Source organism: Leopardus geoffroyi, chromosome D4 (genome assembly GCF_018350155.1).
Source record: "Leopardus geoffroyi isolate Oge1 chromosome D4, O.geoffroyi_Oge1_pat1.0, whole genome shotgun sequence".
In the NCBI taxonomy this organism is placed as follows: domain Eukaryota; kingdom Metazoa; phylum Chordata; class Mammalia; order Carnivora; family Felidae; genus Leopardus; species Leopardus geoffroyi.
This window is the reverse complement of record NC_059342.1, coordinates 93,049,762-93,068,337: the sequence shown is the minus strand read 5'-3', so window position 1 is coordinate 93,068,337 and position 18,576 is coordinate 93,049,762. Positions and strand designations below refer to the sequence as shown.

At 64.7% G+C, this 18,576-nt stretch overlaps 1 long non-coding RNA gene across 1 annotated transcript; it reads right to left on the bottom strand.

Annotated features, from left to right (window-relative positions):
* Window positions 1-2,041: 2,041 nt before the first annotated feature.
* On the bottom strand, window positions 2,042-17,568 carry LOC123592666. The gene is made up of 3 exons (XR_006709894.1): window positions 12,870-17,568; window positions 3,817-3,828; window positions 2,042-2,052 (listed from the first exon to the last, which is right to left on the bottom strand). It is a non-coding gene; the product is annotated as an uncharacterized LOC123592666 (long non-coding RNA).
* Between the last annotated feature and the right edge of the window lie 1,008 nt (window positions 17,569-18,576).

Genomic DNA, 18,576 nt, shown 5'->3' with positions numbered 1-18,576 from the left:
GACTCTGTGGGCTGACCCGCAGGGTCCCCGCCCTCACGGTCCTGGGGCTCAGCCCAGCCCAGGCACCTGACCCTGGGGCAGGGAGGGGGAGGCTGGCCGCCTTCAGGGGCCACTCTTGTGGGCTTGACGGTGCTCCCAGGGCCTCACAGATCCCTCCTCCTCCTCCCACCACATTGTATGCAACTGCCAGGAGCATTAACGCCAGGGACACCCCCAGCTTAAATGAGTCAGCACGTGGGCCTCCCTCAGGTGGCCACGGTCTGTCGTCTGTCCTGTCCCAAAGGAGGGCCGCGTGGAACCCCCTGGGGACACAGTGTCGGCCCACCTTCCTCTTCTCCCTGTGCTGAGCCCCTCTCGGCCCCAGGGCACCCGAGGTGCACTCTGCTTTCATGGGGAAGGTCGGGGGGCCCCACCCTGGCCACGGCCACCGGGCAGTGCGGGCAGGACAGGCACCCAGGCCTCTCGGTCCTTCTGCTCTCCGGCCACCAGGGCATAGGGTGAGCAAGCCAGGCTGGGGAAGGGTGAGGGATGGGGTGGAGACTCAGGAAGGCGCAGGGGACCAGAGCCCAGGCGAACTCGGTCCCACATTTGCTGCAGCGGGCACCCACTTGGCTGTCCTATGCCCCTGTCACTCATGTGATCACCCCTCCCACCGGGGGAACGAGTCCCACTAAGAGATAGAGAAACAGGGGCAGACACGGGGGTGTGACTGCTTCACTCAGCGACTTCCTCCCACCCCTACCCCCAGCCCTGTTCCTCCAATAAGACCGGAAATTCTGGGCCACGGAGGGGCCCCCCCAACAGTCACGGGGGTTCAGGTCGGGGAGGCCCACAGCCACACTGCCCCACCCATCCCTCACCTGTCCCCCAGCTTCCCCAGCCCATCACCCACCCCTCACCCACCCAGCCCCCACCCCTCCTCCACCCAGCGCCCAACCTCCCCCACCCCCACTGAGCCCCCATGCCTCCCCCACCCAGCCCCCACTCAGCCCACACCCAGCCCCCGCCCAGCCCCCACTCAGCCCCCACCCCTCCACCACCCAGCCCCCACTCAGCCCACACCCTCTCCCACCCAGCCCCACTCAGCCCCCACCCAACCCCCAACCTCCCCCACCCCCACTCAGCCCCCACGCCTCCCTCACTCAGCCCCCACGCCTCCCCCGCCCAGCCCCCACTCAGCCGACGCCTCCCCCGCCCAGCCCCCACTCAGCCGACGCCTCCCCCGCCCAGCCCCCACTCAGCCGACGCCTCCCCCGCCCAGCCCCCACTCAGCCGACGTCTCCCCCGCCCAGCCCCCACTCAGCCCACGCCTCCCTCGCCCAGCCCCCACCCCGCCCCCACCCTTCCCCCGCCCAGCCCCCACTCACCCCCACCCCTCCCCCACCCAACCCCTCCCCAGCCCCCAACCTCCCCCACCCTCCCCCACCCATCCCCCAGCCTAGCTCGGCTGGTCTTGGTGGCTCTGCAGCGCACATGCGTGGCATTCAGACCGGGTGCCTGCCGAGGAGGTGGTGGGAACACGGCGTTCCCTTGGTGCCTGGCCAGGCGGGCCAGGCGCCCTCCCTCCTCCACGCAGGCACTTTTGGCACTTTCGCAGAGGCAGCGAAGTTCCCAGACGCCACCCATCCCCAGACACACGCTGTGCACTGCCCGGGCCTACAAGCAAAGCAGGTGGGCCCCGCCCACTGTGGACGGGGTGTCAGGACCCCCACAGTGCTTACACCTGGCCACTGCTGACACCCCCAGACCCCACCCCTGCCCGCTCTGGGCCGGATTGCCTGGCGCCGGGTCGCCCCTCCTCCTCTGTGTCCCTCCACCCCAGGCGCAGTGCTTGTCTGCCCCTTCTCCACCTCCATCCAAGCTTGTCTTGGAGACACCTGCAGCTTAGAGTCCCGGTGTGCGGCCGCCCTCGGGGGGTGCTCACAGCGTCCTGTGCTTCCTCCTGACACGGGGCCCCACGGGGAGCCGGAGCAGGGTGTCCTCCCTGGGCAGTCATGCAGCCCTGCACTCGGGGACTCTTCCCTCTGCTCCTGCCTCCTCTGCACTGCCCCTCTGGCTTGTTCCTTCCCCGGCCCGGCTCCTGCCGGACACATGGCCTCTCCAGAACTCCTCCTCCAAGAAGCCTTCCCAGTCTGCTCCTCCAGCATCATCTGGTCGAGGTGGACCTGGGGTGTCCCTCCAGGGACTGAGGGACAGGGCTCCCTAACCAAGGCTCACCCGCTCTCACTCACCAGGCCCCCGGCAGACACACCTCTGAGCTGGCACAGGCCGAGATCTGCACCCCATCCAAGAGCAGACACCCTCCGGGACCACCGAGAGGGGTCCCCACTATTGTGCTGTCATCAGCCTGAGACAGCATTGTCACACCCCCCCCCCCCCCCGGAGCACTCACATCAGCCAGGGGTGGAGGGAGGACGTGGGGACACAGCCGGGGGCAAGGGAACCTCCTTTCTCTCCTGCTCTGGGAGAACCCCACCTCCTACGGCCTCCCAGGGAAGTGGGTCCACTGCCCCCCATCACCCATGTGCCCCCCACCATGGCGAGAGGGCCGGCCGAGTCACCCCAGGCCACCCAGGAAGGGGTCTGACCACAGCTGGCACTCTGGCTTCCCTGCCCCCAAGGCCAGGAGCCCCGCTGGTGCCCACCGCCCCCCCCCCCCCACACCGAGGCCGCCCACAAACACCTCGGTGCTTCCCAGCACGCGCCTCTCCGGGAGCCCCCTGCGCGGCAGAGAGGGTCTCGCGTCCCAACTGGCGCCCCTGAGTGACGCCAGAACGGTAATTCCTAATTAAATAGAAGAGGAAAACCCGGGACTGAGGAGCGATTACCCAAATCGCTGGATCATTGGATCTCGAGGAACAAATATGCGGTCGGTGCCGATCGCACCGCGGACACATGGCCATAAAGCGGCGACAGAAGGGAGCCTGGCAGTGAATATGGAAACCCTCTTTTCGGGGACCGTGCGCTCGTAAAGGGGCCGCTTCGCGGAGAGCCCACAGAGGGGCAATGGCAGCCCGGAGCCTGATTTATCCGCGCAAACGCTTTGTAGTACTTGAGATTAATACAAATATTTAATAAAGAATCAGGATGGTTTATCTGTAATGCAAAGAGAATCACATTGCCTATATTTTTATTACTGAAAAATTGGAAGCGGGGAGAAATAATGATGGAAACCACTGTATAAATGACAAAAATACCCATTCTGGTTATGTGCACGGCTCTACAATCTCCCTCTACCCTATAAACATAATCTATTCGCGCGGCTCTTTCGGCAGATTCCGGAGCCCGCTCTGCGTTGTGGAGTTTAATATCACCCTGTTCTCCACGGCACAGGGAAGTGATTAAATAAGAAATAAATTTGGCTGTCACTGCATTTAAAATCAAATCAAGGATCATTTGTTACCCAAAATGAACCAGCTCTCCTTCCCTGCCCATAAGCAGGCCGCTGTTTGCCGAACCATTTAGAAATGTATATACAGTAAATTCGGCACATAATGGCTTGTACTATAATATGATCTTTATGGGCTCCAGCACCGAGCTGCCGGAAGGACCGTAAACAGCACGTGGCTTTTTTAATTTAAAGTTATAGGTATGAGACTTCGCAGACCCGTCTCAGATCCATCTGAATCTCGTTGGCGGAGGCCCGCGCACAACGTGGGGCCGCCGCCCCAGATCCCCTCCCACCGCCACCTCCTGCCCTTGCGTGGCGGAGGGGCCGAAGCAGAACTGAGGGTGCACGCCCTGACCCTAAGCCCCTCGAGGGGCAGCAGGGCCCGGAGGAGACAGAGCTGACCCCACCCGGCGTGACTTGCTCACCCGAGAGAGCGTCTGCGGGCCGGGGCGCCCAGCGATGGCTGAGAAGCAGAGCGGGCAGAGGAACCAGGAGCCGGGATCCCAGGCCGGCCCCGGGATGGCCGGTCCACGGGGCTCAGACGCCCTTCCGAAGGTAGGGCCCCGGAGGTGACTTTTACAAGCGTTCCCAACACAAATGTTTGCCAGGCTTTAGTCCTGAAAGGGGTCAATGCGCTAACCCATGCGCTGGGAACCCATGCCTTGGGAAATGCACTAACCCATCACCCTGGTGGTGTCCAGCCAGACAATCCAGTTAAGAACCACGTGGGCGTCCCTTTCTCCCAGGCCCAGGGAGCTTGTCCACAGTCCCGTCAAGCAGGCCTGTCCCCTGCCCCAGGCCAGGGGCCCGGGCTGTTCTCTCCACCCCCTGCCCGTCCATCTGGGACCTGCACCTGTGCTCAGCTCAAAGCTGCCTCCCACTCAGGTGTCAGCGTCCGAGATGCCGTCACCAGTGTGTTCACGGCTGCTTTTCTTCCAGCCGGACGGGAGACGCTCACTCCGGCCCCTTCTCCCCGGCCTCCAGCCCCTGCTCCCGCCCAGGGAAGGGAATGCTGGGGGATGGCCAGGGGTGGCCAGGGCCGCAGGGCTGCAGGGCTGGGGTTAGAGCAGCGCCCCTGCCCCAGCCAACGCCCGCCGCAGGTAAGGGCAGGGGACACCTGGCACTTGCTTCTAGTAGGGAGACTGAGGCCCAGGCAGAGGCAGGAGTGCTTCAGGGTCACGGCCTGGAGCAAAGCTGGCCCTGCCTGCTATGACCTTGAGTCCAGCTCAGCACCCTGACTTCCGAGTCTCCCCCACCCACACCAGCCGCCCCCTCCCCTGGAAAGTGGGGCCTCTGGGAGGAAGCACGTTAGTTGAGCAGGGTCAGGGCCTGGAGCCGGGACAGAGGTGCCTCCACCAGGCCCAGAGGCCCCAGCCCCAACTCTGACCTCTCACCCCGGACCCCATCCCAGACTGAACCCCCTTCCTTCCACGGGACATCCCCCACTCCCAGAGTCCACAGAACTACTAGATATGCAGGCCCAGGGGACTGTTCCTCCCGGGGCGCAGGGACACGGCTCTCCAGTTCGGGAGACTCGGGCACCTGTCCCCGTGGGCTGGACGCAGGCGAGCCCCTCCGCGGGGCGGTCCAGCAAGCATCCAGAGAGTGTCCGCGGCTGCCTGCCACCTCATCAGCGGCTCGCTGTGCTAAAAAGTGCGACATAAACTTAAAAATTAATTGCTTCACCTTCTGAAGCGTCTTTAACCGCTCCAGAAAGGAGATATGGCTAATAACCATAATTTTAAAGTCAATTCTTGTTAGAAGATTATGTTTGACCAAATGTCTTCTGTGAGCTCATTATTTCACATTTTCTCCTCCCTCAAAAAAATCTTTTATGTATATTTTGTCCCTAAGAAAATACGGGACGGGCCATGTGGACACAGCTCCCCCCTGCCTGGCCGGGGGCAGGGCGACCCCGGGGGGGCTCAGACCCCTGCAGGCCTGGGAGCGCCTCTCTTCCTCCCAGGGGAAGCGTGGGGGGTGAGGAGGGCGTTTCTGCTCTTCTCTCCACTGGGGACTCACTGTCAGTCCGAGGGGCCCCTCCTCCTCCGTTCGGGTGCCCCTTGGAGCCCTCAGGGCTGGTAGGGCATGACCCTCAGGTGCCCCTGTGACCTCTGGGCCTGGCTTGCTCTGTCCACGACTGGAAACCAGTGAGCGCACCGGCTCCTGGGCTGGGGTGAGGGGCCTGGCGGTTGCCCCTTGCTGGACGCCCGAGGCGGGGGCCTCAGGGCCTCACAGGCCCCTAGACCCTCAGAGGCTGCTCCCCGGTGACCTGGAGGGGGCCCAGAAGCAGGTGGGGAGGGACGGCGGGGGCCTGGAGACGGCCCGGCACATTTTCCTTCCACCACCATTCGGCAGGACCCCTGTCTGTCCCTCGGCCCCAGGAGACAGGTCGTGACGGATATCAGCCCCTTCCGAGGCACAGGTGGGGCTCCTAACCAGAGACCCCCGGCCCTGGGGAGCCACCCTTAGTATGCCATGTTCACACGTGTGTGTGGGCACAAGTGTTGGGGGCCCAGCACTCGGGGGCCGAACACCTTCTCCCCGGAGCCCCTGAGCCTGAGGCCAGCGCAGGGCCCGCTCTGCCTGCGTCCCAGGGCACCTCCGCGCCCCCGGGGTGTCCGCAAAGAAAGCCAAAGTCCGAGGGTCCGCCAGCCTGCGAGGACGGCCCCCCGGCTGCAGGCGGAGGGGGTGAAAGCGGCTCCCAGGCCCCCTCCTGAAGCAGGTTGATTTTTATTGCCTAGAGGACAACAAATCACTCTCTGACAATAATCGGAATGAACAGACACTTAATTATGAGGCCATGAGACAGCATGATTATTAATTTCAGAGTGTGCAACCCAGTCCTAAAGGCTGAGCCTGGACACTTACCGCGGGCGCTCCTGGGGGCCTGGGGGCAGTCAGAGGCGGGGGGGTTCCAGGCACCAGGGCGAGGGCCGCTCCCAGGGAGCCCCAAACCTCTCCCTCCAGCCTGGGGAGCCTGCGCTGCAGGGGAGCGGTGTTGCTTGGGCTCCGGGCCCCCCAGAGGCTGCCCAGCCAGCACGCCCCAGGGTCTGACTGGGGTGAGACCGGCCGGCCCCTTGGGCACGCAGGGGTCCGTCCTGCGGTTACTTCCTTCCTGGAGGGCCCAGCTCTGCTGAGAAGGTCCTGGGCCTCAGTCACCCCCAGCAGGGCAGGTGTTGGCAGCCGTGTCGCAGGAAAGAGGGGGACTCGGGGGTTGGCACAGGCTGACCTCAAGAGGTGGCCTGTCCCCCAAGCCTCGGTGACACGTGCTCCCTCCTAGGGCTTCTCCTCTTTTCCCACACCTCCTGTCTCCCCAGAGTTCGGGAATTCCTCCCACGGCATCTCCAAGCCTTGGGGTGCCGATCCTCCCCAGCCTGTGGGGCCTCGGGGCCGCGGACGCTGCTCTGGATGGAGGCCGGGGGACGTAGAGGGGCCGCAGCCCCGTCGCGAGGTCGCAAGACCCAGCGCACAGCAGCGGACAGCCCTCCCCGGCCACCAGCGAGAAGCCGGGTTCCAGGCCGGGCAGCCTGTGCGAGCCGACTGCCAGCCAAGCTGTCGGCTGGTGGCGCTTGGCAGGCGGTGCGGCAGAGCGGGAAGGGGTGTTTGCAGACTGCCGCTGACAGTTTCCCAGACGAAGCCGCGCTGGTTAAACACGAGAAGTGAGCAGTGCCCATGGGCAGATCCCGGCCGGGAGGAGACGAGCAAGGCAGAAGGTGGAGATGTGGAGGCCCGTCTCCCGAGGGCTGGGCTGCTCGGGGTCCTCCCCTCCCACCCAGCACCCTGGCCCAGTGCCAGCCGTTCCCCCCCCCCACCTGCCTGGTGCCAGCCGTCCCCCCCCCCCCAGCCTGGCAGCTTGGCCCGGTGCCAGCCTGGTGTCCAGACCCCTGAGGGTCTCCGCTTCCCGCCTCTGTGCACGGCCAGTGTGGCCGCCTTCCGGGCTGCAGGGTGGTGGGATCTGGGGGAGGCACCTCGACCCCTCTGATGGGGGTCCCTTCTCTGTCCTCCCAGGCGGGCTGCCGTGTGGGGTGAGCTGACCAACCTCATCTGGGAAGGAGTTTAGGACAGGCTCTCTGGCCTCTGGGTTTCTGACCCGGCACCACCATCCGGAAGCCCAGGCACAATGCCGCCTACCTGGCTCCCAAGGAGGGGGGGCCTGGGTGCCCCGGTCTCCCTGGGGTGGGGGCAGGTCCCCCGTTCCTGCTGGGCTCTCCCGGGCCCCTCCTGCCGTCCCCCCTTGGACTCTCTGGGTCCCCCCCACCTAAGGAAAGCAGTCAGGGTGCCACCATCACCAGAAACCAGGGTTCTCACGTGGGCACCACCCCCCTTTACAAACGAGGAAACGGAGGCTCAAAAGGCCAGTCCTGTGTTGTGGTCGGCAGGGCGCCCCCAGAGCAGTGCTGTGCCCAACCCAGGGCTGGACGGGGGCAGACAAGGTCTTGATCTCAATCCAAAATACAAGTCCGGGTAAAGCCGTGCAGAGAGCCATTAACAAGTGACAGTCTGCTGCTACCTGGGATGAGGCCACTGTCCATCGCCTCCCAACCCCGCAAGGGATACTGAGCCTGGGCTGTGGGCCGAGTGAGGCATCCAGGGCAAAAGGGAAGGGTGGCTCTGGCAGAGGGAGTGGCGTGGGCAAAGGTCCTGTGGCAGAGATGGAAGAAGGCCAATGGCACATGGAGGGAGGGGCCAGAGCAACACAGAGCCAGCGTGGGGCAGGGAGGGTTGCCAGGTAAAGTACGGGATGCCCCGTAAATTTGAAATTTCAAATAAGTAATGATTTTTAAAAATATAAGCATGTCTGAAAATTGCATGGGACATACTCATACTAAAAAATTATTTGTGCATCAAATTCAGATTTAACTAGGTGTTAGGTATTCTTACTTGCTAAATCTGGCCACCTTAGCCAGGGATGACCCACACTTGGGTGCACCCACCTGGCTGCAGGGTGGACCCTGGGCCCAAGCCTTGCCCCTGCCCTGAGACGTCCTGCCTGGTAGGCCACCACCTCCCTCCTGACCTTCCTACTCCTTCGCTGTGAGGCCCTTTCTCGGAGGTGACCAAGAGGGGCCAGGGGCAAGCGTTGGGCCAATCGGCCCCCTTCACGGAGGAAGTGCGTGGCTGACCTTCGCCCCCGGAGGTCTGGGCGCCGCAGGGCCCGAGGCAGACCCAGTGCCCCCGGCCCCCCGGCCCAGCCTCACCGGGCATCCGCGGGACCGACCAAAGGCTGTGCTCAGACCCCACCCGGCCAGGCCACCTGCACAGGCCACCAGCTCCCCCTGAAGCAGGTGATAAACGCCCATTTTTTAGGGCCAAAGCGATTGATTACCAATCGTGTGGCTGACAGTTACAGGAACAGCAGGAGGAGGTGTTAATCTGCTCGAGGTTCGGAAGCCGGTTTCCTCCAGTCTGGAGACGAGGAACCTCGCCTCCTGTCTCGGGGAGGACAAAGTGACCAGATTTATTGCAGCCACAAGAGATCATCATGCACTCAGCAGCTTCCAGACCCTGGCTCGAGGGGAAGTGGGGGCCCCCTGGGGACTGAGCGGCGGGGGGGGGGGGCTGCTCCCGGAATCCCCCACCGGGTGGGAGGAGGAGAGAGCCTGGGGAGGCCAGTGCTGGGAGGGACCGGCCAAGGCCGGGAAGTGCCCCCCACGCCACCGCCCCCGCTCAGCGATGCTCAGGGGCTCCCCTCCCTGCCCCTGCGGCTCCCTGGGCTCCCCACCCTCCTCCCCGGCCGCCCGCGCCAGGCCACATCCAATCTCTCTCACAGCCTCAGTTTCCTTTCCTGCAAAACAAAGAGCAGCTTCTGGAGGATTCCGGGACACCCTCCAGGCCAGCCTGAGGACAGCACCTGGCCGGTTGGGCTCGGCCACTGAGCACTGCTGGCCCCTGGAGGGACAGGGCTCTGCAGACCAAGGGTCCGGGCAGGGCGGGTGTCCAGGGCCGGCCGGGCTGCAGAAGCCAGCCTCGCTCCCCGCGTGCACTCAGGCGCAATCCGCACGATGAACGCGGTAAATGATTGCACCCTCAATAATCAAAGAATCATCATCGATGGGTCTTTAATTTCCATACAATAACTGTCTTATTAAATCTAAATTTAATGTGTTTCTGGAATCCTTAATTTAAAGTGTTACTGCGCCCACCATCTGCTCCAGTAAATACAAATGCAGGGAGCACGTGACTCCAAGCAGCACGGAGACAGGTGCCGGCCTCACTCGCACAGCTGAGGCTCCTGGGCTGGACCTCCTCCCGCCGGGCTGGCCCGGCTTCTCTCCGGGGCCGGACCTTCTCTCCTGGCTCAGCTTCTCTCCTGGGAGTGCGGCCCCAGCGCCAGCCCGGGAGTCTTCCTGCAGACAGGGGAGTCCTGGGCCTGGCATTCGAGGCCGCAGGAGCTCCCCTCTCTCCCCGGCAGGGCTCTGCCCTGATGTCGCTCAGCGCTCACCCCGGGGCACCTCCGGCAGGAAGCCTCTCCTGGCCCCTGACGGCTGCCCAGAGTGCCCACAGACCCTCCCTGGACACGGGCCCGGGTCTCCGCAAATGCATAGTGGGTGCCTGTGGGGCCACTGCCCCAACGGGTGACCCTCACGACCCCCGATCCTGGACACTGGACTCAGAGAATCGGCTGGCTTCTCCTCCACGTGCTGGGTGGCCGGGGGCCACTCACAGGGCCTCTCTGTAAAGGGGACAAGATAGTTGATAGGCCTGGGGGATGGGAGCCTGGAGGGGTTGGCGGACCTTGGGGGGGGATGGAGAGGCTTCTGGTGACGCCTGGGGGACATCGGGACAGGGAGTGTACTGGCTCTTTGGTCCCTTCCCCTTGGCCTGATGGATGGCTGCCTTGCCCTGCACCTCTCCAGCCTTGTCCCCAGCCCTCCCTTCCCCAGGTTTCCGGAAGCAGCTGCCCTTGGAAGCCCCTCCTGACCCAGGTCACCCCTGGTCTGGAAGGGGTCGCGTAGCTCGGTCTGGGGCCAGAGCGCCCGGGGCTGGCTCTGTGCTGCACCGGGCCTCCCTCCTGCTCCACCGTGTGAGTAACAGCGTCCCCTCGCCCCTGTCACCTGCCCCCGCGTGGGCCGGGCTTTTGCCTGCATGCTGTCCGCTTGAGCAAAGTCAGTCACCTCTGGCAGGTGCGGATTTTCTACCCCAGACCTCATATCGCAGACAAGGGCTCACCTGGTGCAGAACCACCCCCCCCCCCACCTCTGCCAGAACGCCTCCCTCCTGCACCTGTCTGCTCAGCGCTCCGAGCCCCCGGCGGGTTGGCGGGACCCCCAGCACCCAGCCCCTATTTGGGACGGTGTCGGGTGGAGGGTAACGCCCGGCCTGACTCAGCCCCACCACCCACTGGCCGTGAGGAGTTATTTTTGAAATTGTGGCAAAATAGGGGTGCACCGGGGTGGCTCCGTCGCTTAAGCGTTCGGCTCTTGATTTCAGCTCAGGTCACGATCTCACAGTTCGACGGTTCGAGCCTCGTGTCGAGCTCTGTGTTGACAGCACGGGGCCCACGTGGGAGTCTCTCTCTCCCTCTCTCTGCTCCCCCTCCGCTCGCTCTGTCTCTCTCTCTCGAGATAAACAAACTTTAAAAACATTGTGGCGGGGCGCCCGGGTGGCTCAGTCGGTTGGGCGTCCGACTTCGGCTCAGGTCAGGGTCTCACGGTTTGTGAGTTCGAGCCCCACGTCGGGCTCTGTGCTGACGGCTCGGAGCCCGGAGCCTGCTTCGGATGCTGTGTCTCCCCTGCTCTCTCTCTCTCTCTCTCTCAAAACTACGTTTCGAAAATTAAAAAAATTATACATTTTAAAAATTGTGGCCAAATACAGCAGAGACAAGATTTACAGTTAAGCGTTATAAACTGCACAGTTCGCTGGCATGAAGCACATTTCTGATGCTGCAGCCTTCACCACCCTCCAGTTTCAGAACGTTCCCCCCAAAAGGACACCGTGCGCCCATAGTCAGCAGCCGGCCCCTGGCGCCAACGACCTGCTTTCTGTCTGTGGAGCTGCCTGTTCTGGACGTTTCACGTGGCATCCCACGCTGCGTGTCCTCGTGTGCCTGGCCTCCCTCACACAGGGCCGCGTTTTCAAGGTTCCTCCGCGTCGCCGCAGGAATCGGCATTTCCTCCCTTTTTCCTGGTGGAGGAACATCCCGCCTCCCCGGGGGGCCCCCGTTCACTCGTCTGATGGTCCCTCCCTCTGGCCGCGGTGAATAGCGCTCCGGGAACGTGCGAGGACGGGTTTTGGTCCTAACATCGGTCTTCAGTTGTTTGGGGCGCGTGCCGGGGGGGTGGCACGGCTGGGTCCCGTGGAAGGTCCGCGTACGGCGTTTTGAGAACCGCGGCCCCGCCGGGGGGCACAGACGTGTGAGCAAGCGTCCTCGGCGGCCGCGGATCCGCCCGTCGGATGGAGACCATCACTGCTTCCTGTGGCGCGTGAGGAAGAGCGGCCAGGGTGGCCCTCAGCACGTGGGTCCGGCCGTGGCAGCCACAGTTACTGAGCCCCTGCTGCGCACCAGCCACTTTGTTTGGTGCATCTAGTCGGTGCTCTGTACGTACCAAATAGAGAGGGGATTTCCGATTTCCGATTTCCATGCCACCTGGGTGAGGTAGAAACTGTTTTCTCTAATTCACAAAATCTCACACAGGTCAAGCGACTCCAGAGTCCCCCAGCCAGAGGATGGGGCCGGGACCCTGTCACAGCCCATGTGGCTCCCGAGAGCAGGGCTGCCGTGCACATGGGTGCAGGTTGCTCACTGCACAAGGGTGCCCGGCTGAGGGGATGAAAGGGGCTGCCCGGGTCCCATTCTGTCCACCCCCATCATGTGCCCGGGAGCTGCCTTCGCCCAGGGTGCCTTGTTGTGACCAGCGCAGAGGTGCCGGGCGTCTGCTGAAGGCCTGGCCGTGTCCTGCCAGGGGCCCACCCTGTGCCAGGCCTACCCAGGGAGCCCTGGGGCTGCCCTCTGCTGTGTGTGGGAAGCAGGGACACAGTGTGCCTCTGATGCAGGAACGGGGAGAAGGCCAGAGACAGGCCTGCCTCTCCGATCTGGGCCTGCACGTGCCTGGGCCCTGCCACAGTGGCCCCGGGCCCAGCCTCTGCTGGAGGGATGCCCAGGAGAAGGCCGTGCAGAGAGGCACCCGACTCCGTGCAGGTGTGAAGGCTGAGGGTCAGACCCTTCACACTCCTGCTTTCAGCAGAGGAGGACCAGAGGGGGGGCCGCAGTGACCGTGTTCCTGCAGTGTGCTGCAGGCCTGATGGACACGGTCGGAACAGAGGTTCCACTTACAGAGGACGAGACTGAGGTTCAGAGTGGCCAGGCCCAGGCTCCTCTCGGCCTCCCCTGTCTCTCAGGAAATTGGCTCTGGCTGCCGGACCAGCTTTCCCTGGATTCTCGGTACAGAATCACCCACTGGCATCCTCCAGGGGTCCGAGTATGTGCGGCTGGGGAACCAGATTCCTGCCTGAACAGAACCCACCCGGCCAGCACTCACTCTCCATCATGCACGGCCCCCTCTGAGGCCCCAAACTCCTCCGGGCAGCAGCGGCCTGATCCCATTTCATGGAGGGGAAAGCCGAGGCCCAGGGGAGTCAAGCACATGCCGAGGCTGAGGAGGGAGAGCTCCGCTATACCTCCCGCCCCGCGAGCATCCGGGCGGGCCTGGCCTACCTCAGCCTCGGCCCCTCCGGAGTGAGCCCCTCCACACAGGCGCGTTCAGAAAGTTCCATGTTTGTGGAGCTGGCTTCCGCCTGGATCACAGCCTCCGTCCTCGCGGTAATCGACTGCTCGCTAATCAAATTGATTTCCATTCCAATGAGCCCTGCCTGCTGCCTACATTCCAGGAACCGTATTTTGAGCACAGACATATAATCAAACGGCAAAAAGCAGAGGGCACAGAGGGCCTCTCTGCCAATCGAATAAAAGCTAAATGGCCCGAGCTTTTAGGCCTAATCACTTCTGTATTCCCACCAGGGCTGGGTCTCCAGCAAAGCCCATCTGATCGAGGCTGGGCTCACCCGAGCATTTTGGCTTCAGGTCCTAATATCCGCCCCCAGCCTTGCCGGTCTCCCCTGATCTGCCGGGGTGGCCTGATGGCTCCCTTCCAACCGAAGTCCAGCTTCCCCTTCGGGAGGGGCTCTGCCGCTCTGTCCTGGAGACGTTCCCGGGCCCGGCCCCGGGCGGTGCACCCCTCCTCCTGGCATGTCCAGTGGCCGAGAGTCCCTGGAGGCCCCAGGGCACGGGTCCAGGAGCCCAGGAGCACAGGGCACCAGCCCTCCAGCCCAGGCCGTCCCCGGTCTGTGTGGAGCCCTGGCCTGGGGGGGCTCTCGAGGGGGCGCGTCGGGTCCTGAGGCCCAGCGGCTGCCCAGGGCCTGTGTGGAGACACAGACCTCGAGAGCCCCTGCAGCCAATCTCTGAGCCCAGAGGGACCCTTTTCAGCCCCTGCAGGGCCCCCAGGAGGGGAGTCCAGGCCCCCCCTCCTCCTCGGCCCTCCATCCCCGCCTCCCGCCCCACTGCCCTGCCCAATGTCCCCAGACAAAGAGCTGGGCCTGTCTTCTCAACCCACTGTGTTGGCCACGGGAGAGAAGCAGCCAGTCCAAGCCCGGAGCCGCCTCCCAAGTGTCAGAGTCTGTCCTGGGCCAGAGGCCACCCCTCCCTGCCCCAAGCTCCACCCCCCCACCATATGACCTCAGTTCCCCATCTGTGTGGTGTGGGTGACCACAGGAAGCAAAACGCTGGGAGCATCCGCCCCTCTCCACAGCCCATCAGCTCTCAGGACCTGGCGTGGGAGAAGGTGGGCAAGGGGCTCTGTGGGCTTCCGTGGGGGTGGGGCTGTGTGCCGCGGCCACGCCCCTGTGCTGGCCCCGGGCTCTGCAGGCTGCAGAGCGTGGGGAGAGTGGTCACGGGTGATGGCCTCCCCACGAGAGACCGGGGAGCCTTGTGGGCGGGGGCTCCTGGAAGTGATGGGGGCCCTGGGGCTGAGTGAAGAGGCCCCCCCTAGAGGGAGCTCTCAGAGTTCCTGTGGCCGGTCCCAGTGTCCCCCTCAAAGCATCACCCCAGACCACAATTACTCCCTGCTGGCCCTCGGCTGAAACTTCAAGAACTCTGAAGCCAGGAGCTGCAGCCAGAATAGGGGAGGGCACCTGTGTGGGTCACAGCTGAGACAGAGCTGGCCCGGGCCCGGCCGGTACCCAGCACACCTTTAGCAGGAATCTCCGTCTGGCTTCTGAAATGGCGTTCGAGGCCGGCCGACTTGGCCAGCCGTGCGCAGGGCCGTGAGTTCCCCTCCCTGTTTCTTTGGGCGGTGGGGCTGCGGTCAGGCCGGAAAGCGTGAGGTTGCCTCTGTGTCCACGCAGACCCTGAGGGGTCCGCTCGACCCGCTCACCTCCGACCGACACTTGGGTTGCTCCCACCTTACGGCACGAGGCTGGCACCTTAGGACCACACCTGCCTTTTCTCTGGGGACCCTGACTGGGGAAAGTGCCCACCGGTCTGACTGGAGCCTCTTTGTCTGAAAGAGTCTCCGAGACTCCTTGTCACCCCTCGGAGGTTGGAGCCCCTCGGGGTGACGCTGAGCCAGGCTGCCCGCCCCTCCCCTGCTCTCCCAACCCCAGGGGCCACCCAGGCAGGTGACTTCCACTCTGGGCCCCTCAACCCTCGCCTTCCTCAAAGAGCCCCGGGTCACCCGGCAGACCAGGCCAGATGCCCCATTCCTTCCCTCCTCAGAGGAAGGGCTGAGGGCCCCCCTCGTGGTGGGGGTGAGGAGACCGGGAGTGGCTGTGGCGGGAGACCCCTTCAACACCTCTGGGCCTCAGTTTCCCTGTCTGAAAAACGGGGCTACAATGAGATCACCTCACAGGGTTGTGTTGGGGCTTCAGTGAAGTCCTGCATGAACACCAGACCTGCAGAGGTCAGCAGGGCCAAGCTCAACCCCACCCCCACCCCCGGGAGGCCCGAGGTACGGTGTGGTCTCCCGCAGGGGTAGCAGGTGCGTTCCTCCCCCACCCCAGCCCCCTCAGGTCCCCACAGGGATCCTGGCCATCTGCGTGTGCTGTGATTTTTGTGGGTGTCATTCGTAGTGACAAAAGTAGCCAAAGCAGTTCCCCACCAGAGACCTGAGCCCAGTGGCTCTGGCTTTCAGGCAGGTGGGGAGGACTCAGGGTCTCCCGGAGCGAGGGCCCCAGAGACCCTGCAGCCCAGAGGCCGAAGCCGAGGTCCGGAGGCGGGAACATGTGCGTCCATATGACAGTTCGGGGCACCGAGCCAGGCCTCAAATCATCGGCTCTCGTGCAGGCCAGGGTCCCTGGGGGGATGGAGGACCAGGGGCCGGGGGGCGGGGGGGCCCGGCTGATGGATGAAGGACCACACAGCTGAGCAAGCAGGGCCCGGTTGGCAGGGAGGCGTTTCGGGGTCCACGAGGCGCTAATTCCCTCAGGGCAGGAAATGCCCTCCCAGCCCCAAGCTGTTTCGGGCCTCCAGCGCCTAGAGGGAGGGTGGGGGTGCTCCGGAAACAGCTCAGGATGGAGACCCAGACCATCGGGGTCTGTGGAGGTCAAGTTCCCCACCCCCTGCCTCACCCACTGTTCCTGGGGGGGCTGGATGTGAACACCCGGCCGGCCGCCAGGGGTGACCTTCCTCCCCTCCCGCCCCGGTGCAGCCCCCCAGCTGGGGGCCAGGACTTCTTCCTGGAGGGTGAACTTCTGTCCTCTGCCCCCTCCAGGACCAGGGCCGGCCAGGGTCGGAGCAGGGCAAAGGCCACAGAGCTGTATGGCCCGAGGGGTGGCTTGTCTGGGGTGCCAGCCCAGTGGGGCGCCCTGGAACCTCCGTGACCAGGCAGAGCTGCCTCCCGAACAAGGTGCCAGCGCTGCTGGGGAAGCCCTTTTCCAGAACCTGCTCCGCCGTGGGGAGGCCAGAGGGACAAGCGTGGCTGGCTCCTTGCCAGGAAACAGCCACACCCCCGCACCAGCCCGTCCCTCACTCGAAAAGGCACCTGAGGCAGGATCCGGGCAGCCCCAGGCCGTGCACGTGGGCTCTGTGCCAGCCTGGCTGGCGCTGGGCAAGGCCTTGCTCTCCCCGGCCCCTGATGGCCAGCCCTAGAGAAACAGGCTGCCTTTCCTGGAAATCAGGGCCTCCGCGCCCCTCCCCCTGCGGCAAGGGCATCCACCTCCCAGCTCCCTGTCTGTCCGGAGCAGTTAGGCAGTTACGGGTCCCAGGGGGCTGGGACCAGCTTCCGCTCAGCGAGACCTGCCTCCCCGGTGTGTGTGGGAGGGGGGCCCAGACGAGACCCCCGGGGCCGCCACTGCCTGGGCCACACTGCCGCCTTGGTCCCTGCGCCCGCCCCGCCCCCTCTCTCCGTAGGCTCCGTCACAAACCTGCCACACCCCGGGCCCACCCAGAACAGCCTCCCTCAGACGACGGGGACCCCGGAGGTGGGCCACAAGGGAAGGGCAGATCTGGGCCAGAGATCCCGTCCAGCCCCTAATCTTCTGCGGCATTCCTACTGAGGCCACCTGATGTGTCCCCACCCGCTCCTTAGCAGGCTCCCGGGGCCCCGCCCAGCTCTCTGCACTGGTCACCCAGGGGGGCCCAAGAGGCAGCGCCCACGGGGGATGGCCTCACGCCCCGCCCTCGGGCGCCCAGGCAGCCCGGCCTCCGTGACCCCTACTCTCACAGCAGGAGCTCTGTTGACATCGTCACCCAATTCACCCCCTGCCCGTCCCCCGAGTGCCCAGACACGTGGGTGCCTCGGTGGCCGACATACTGGAGAGCTGGGTGCATCTGAACACCCTGTCCCTCCTCCCCGTCGGTTCCCTCCCTCCCAGCCCAGGGCCCTAACCGCGGCCCGCCTGCCCACCGTTCTCCTTCCTTCCCGACGAAGATCCCTCCGTGGTCCTTGGACAAGCGTCTGTGTCCACTGCTGAGTGGACCCTCCCACCTGGCCCTTCTGGGGTCACCTGATCGAGCGGATGTAATGCAGAGCTGTGACCGAGCCGCCCCAGGCCTCCTCAGCAGCAGCAGATGGGCTGGGTCACTGCCAGCATGGCGCGGGGTGACAGCACAGGGCCTCTGTGCCCCCTCCGGGGAGGGGTGGTGCCCGTCCAGAGCGGGTTGTGACGAATACGCCACCCAGGCTTATCAACGAGTGGGAGCTGGCACAAAAGTGACCAGTGTGGCTCCCGCCCGGGGCCCTTCCTCCACAGGCTCAGGACCACCTGGTCCCCGGGGCTCGGACCCTTTGTGCGGAGGACAAAGGGCTCCAGGGCAGAGCCTCGGGCCTGCTGACACTGCACCCCCTCCCAGATCAGGACAAAGGCTTGAGAGGAGGGGCTGAGGTTCTGATGCCTCAGCCAGTTTCTGTGGAGGCTGCAAGGGCAGGGAGGCCGCTGAAGGACAGGGGCCGGAGGGGACAGAGCACAGGCCGGCAGGTGCCGGGCTCCCCCTCCTCCTGAAACACCGGGACACGCTGGGCCAGGCGGGTCCCCGTGCCACAGGGTCCCCCCCTCCGAACTGGGTTCCAAGCCGGGACTCTCCTCGTACTCCCACCGCACACGGGCCTCAGTCGGCCCCAGACCACCCGGATGGGGCATCTGGAGGCCTGTGAGGGGGCTTTGGGGCCTCCCAGGTGTGTGTCCCGTGGCCCAGAGGAGGGGTATCTCTACCACGTCCAGCAGCTGTGAGGCCGCGGCGGGAAGGGGCCAGAGAGGACGCTGGTCAGCTGGACTGGGGGTGGCAGGGAACAGCTCTGAAAACAAGATCTGAAGTGACACACTGTCCTGGTGGCCGGAGCTGGGCTTGGCAGTGGGGTGGGCACAGGCACGCCCAGGTCCCCAGCCCTGCCTGGGCCAGGCTCCTTGGGCATTCCGGGGGAGACGGCGTGATGTGCTGACCCAAGCCAGCGTACCCGCTGATGCAGGGGTCCCCAGGGTAGAGCACCCATTTGAAAACCACGTGCGCCCATTTTAGACTCTGTGCCTGTTCCGTGCTGGCCGTGGCTCCAGGGGACCCCATTCTGGGGACACCACCATGAAGCAGACCTACAGGCGCCCCCCCCCCCCCCCCCCGCCGGGGAAGCTCGATAAACAAGTCAGCAAATACACCCGTGGCTCAGCCCGGGCAAGAACCGGGGGTGCCGATGAGAAGACCGGGGACTGCCATGCCACACAGGTGCCCGGGTGCGGGAAGCACGTGCGAGGGCCCA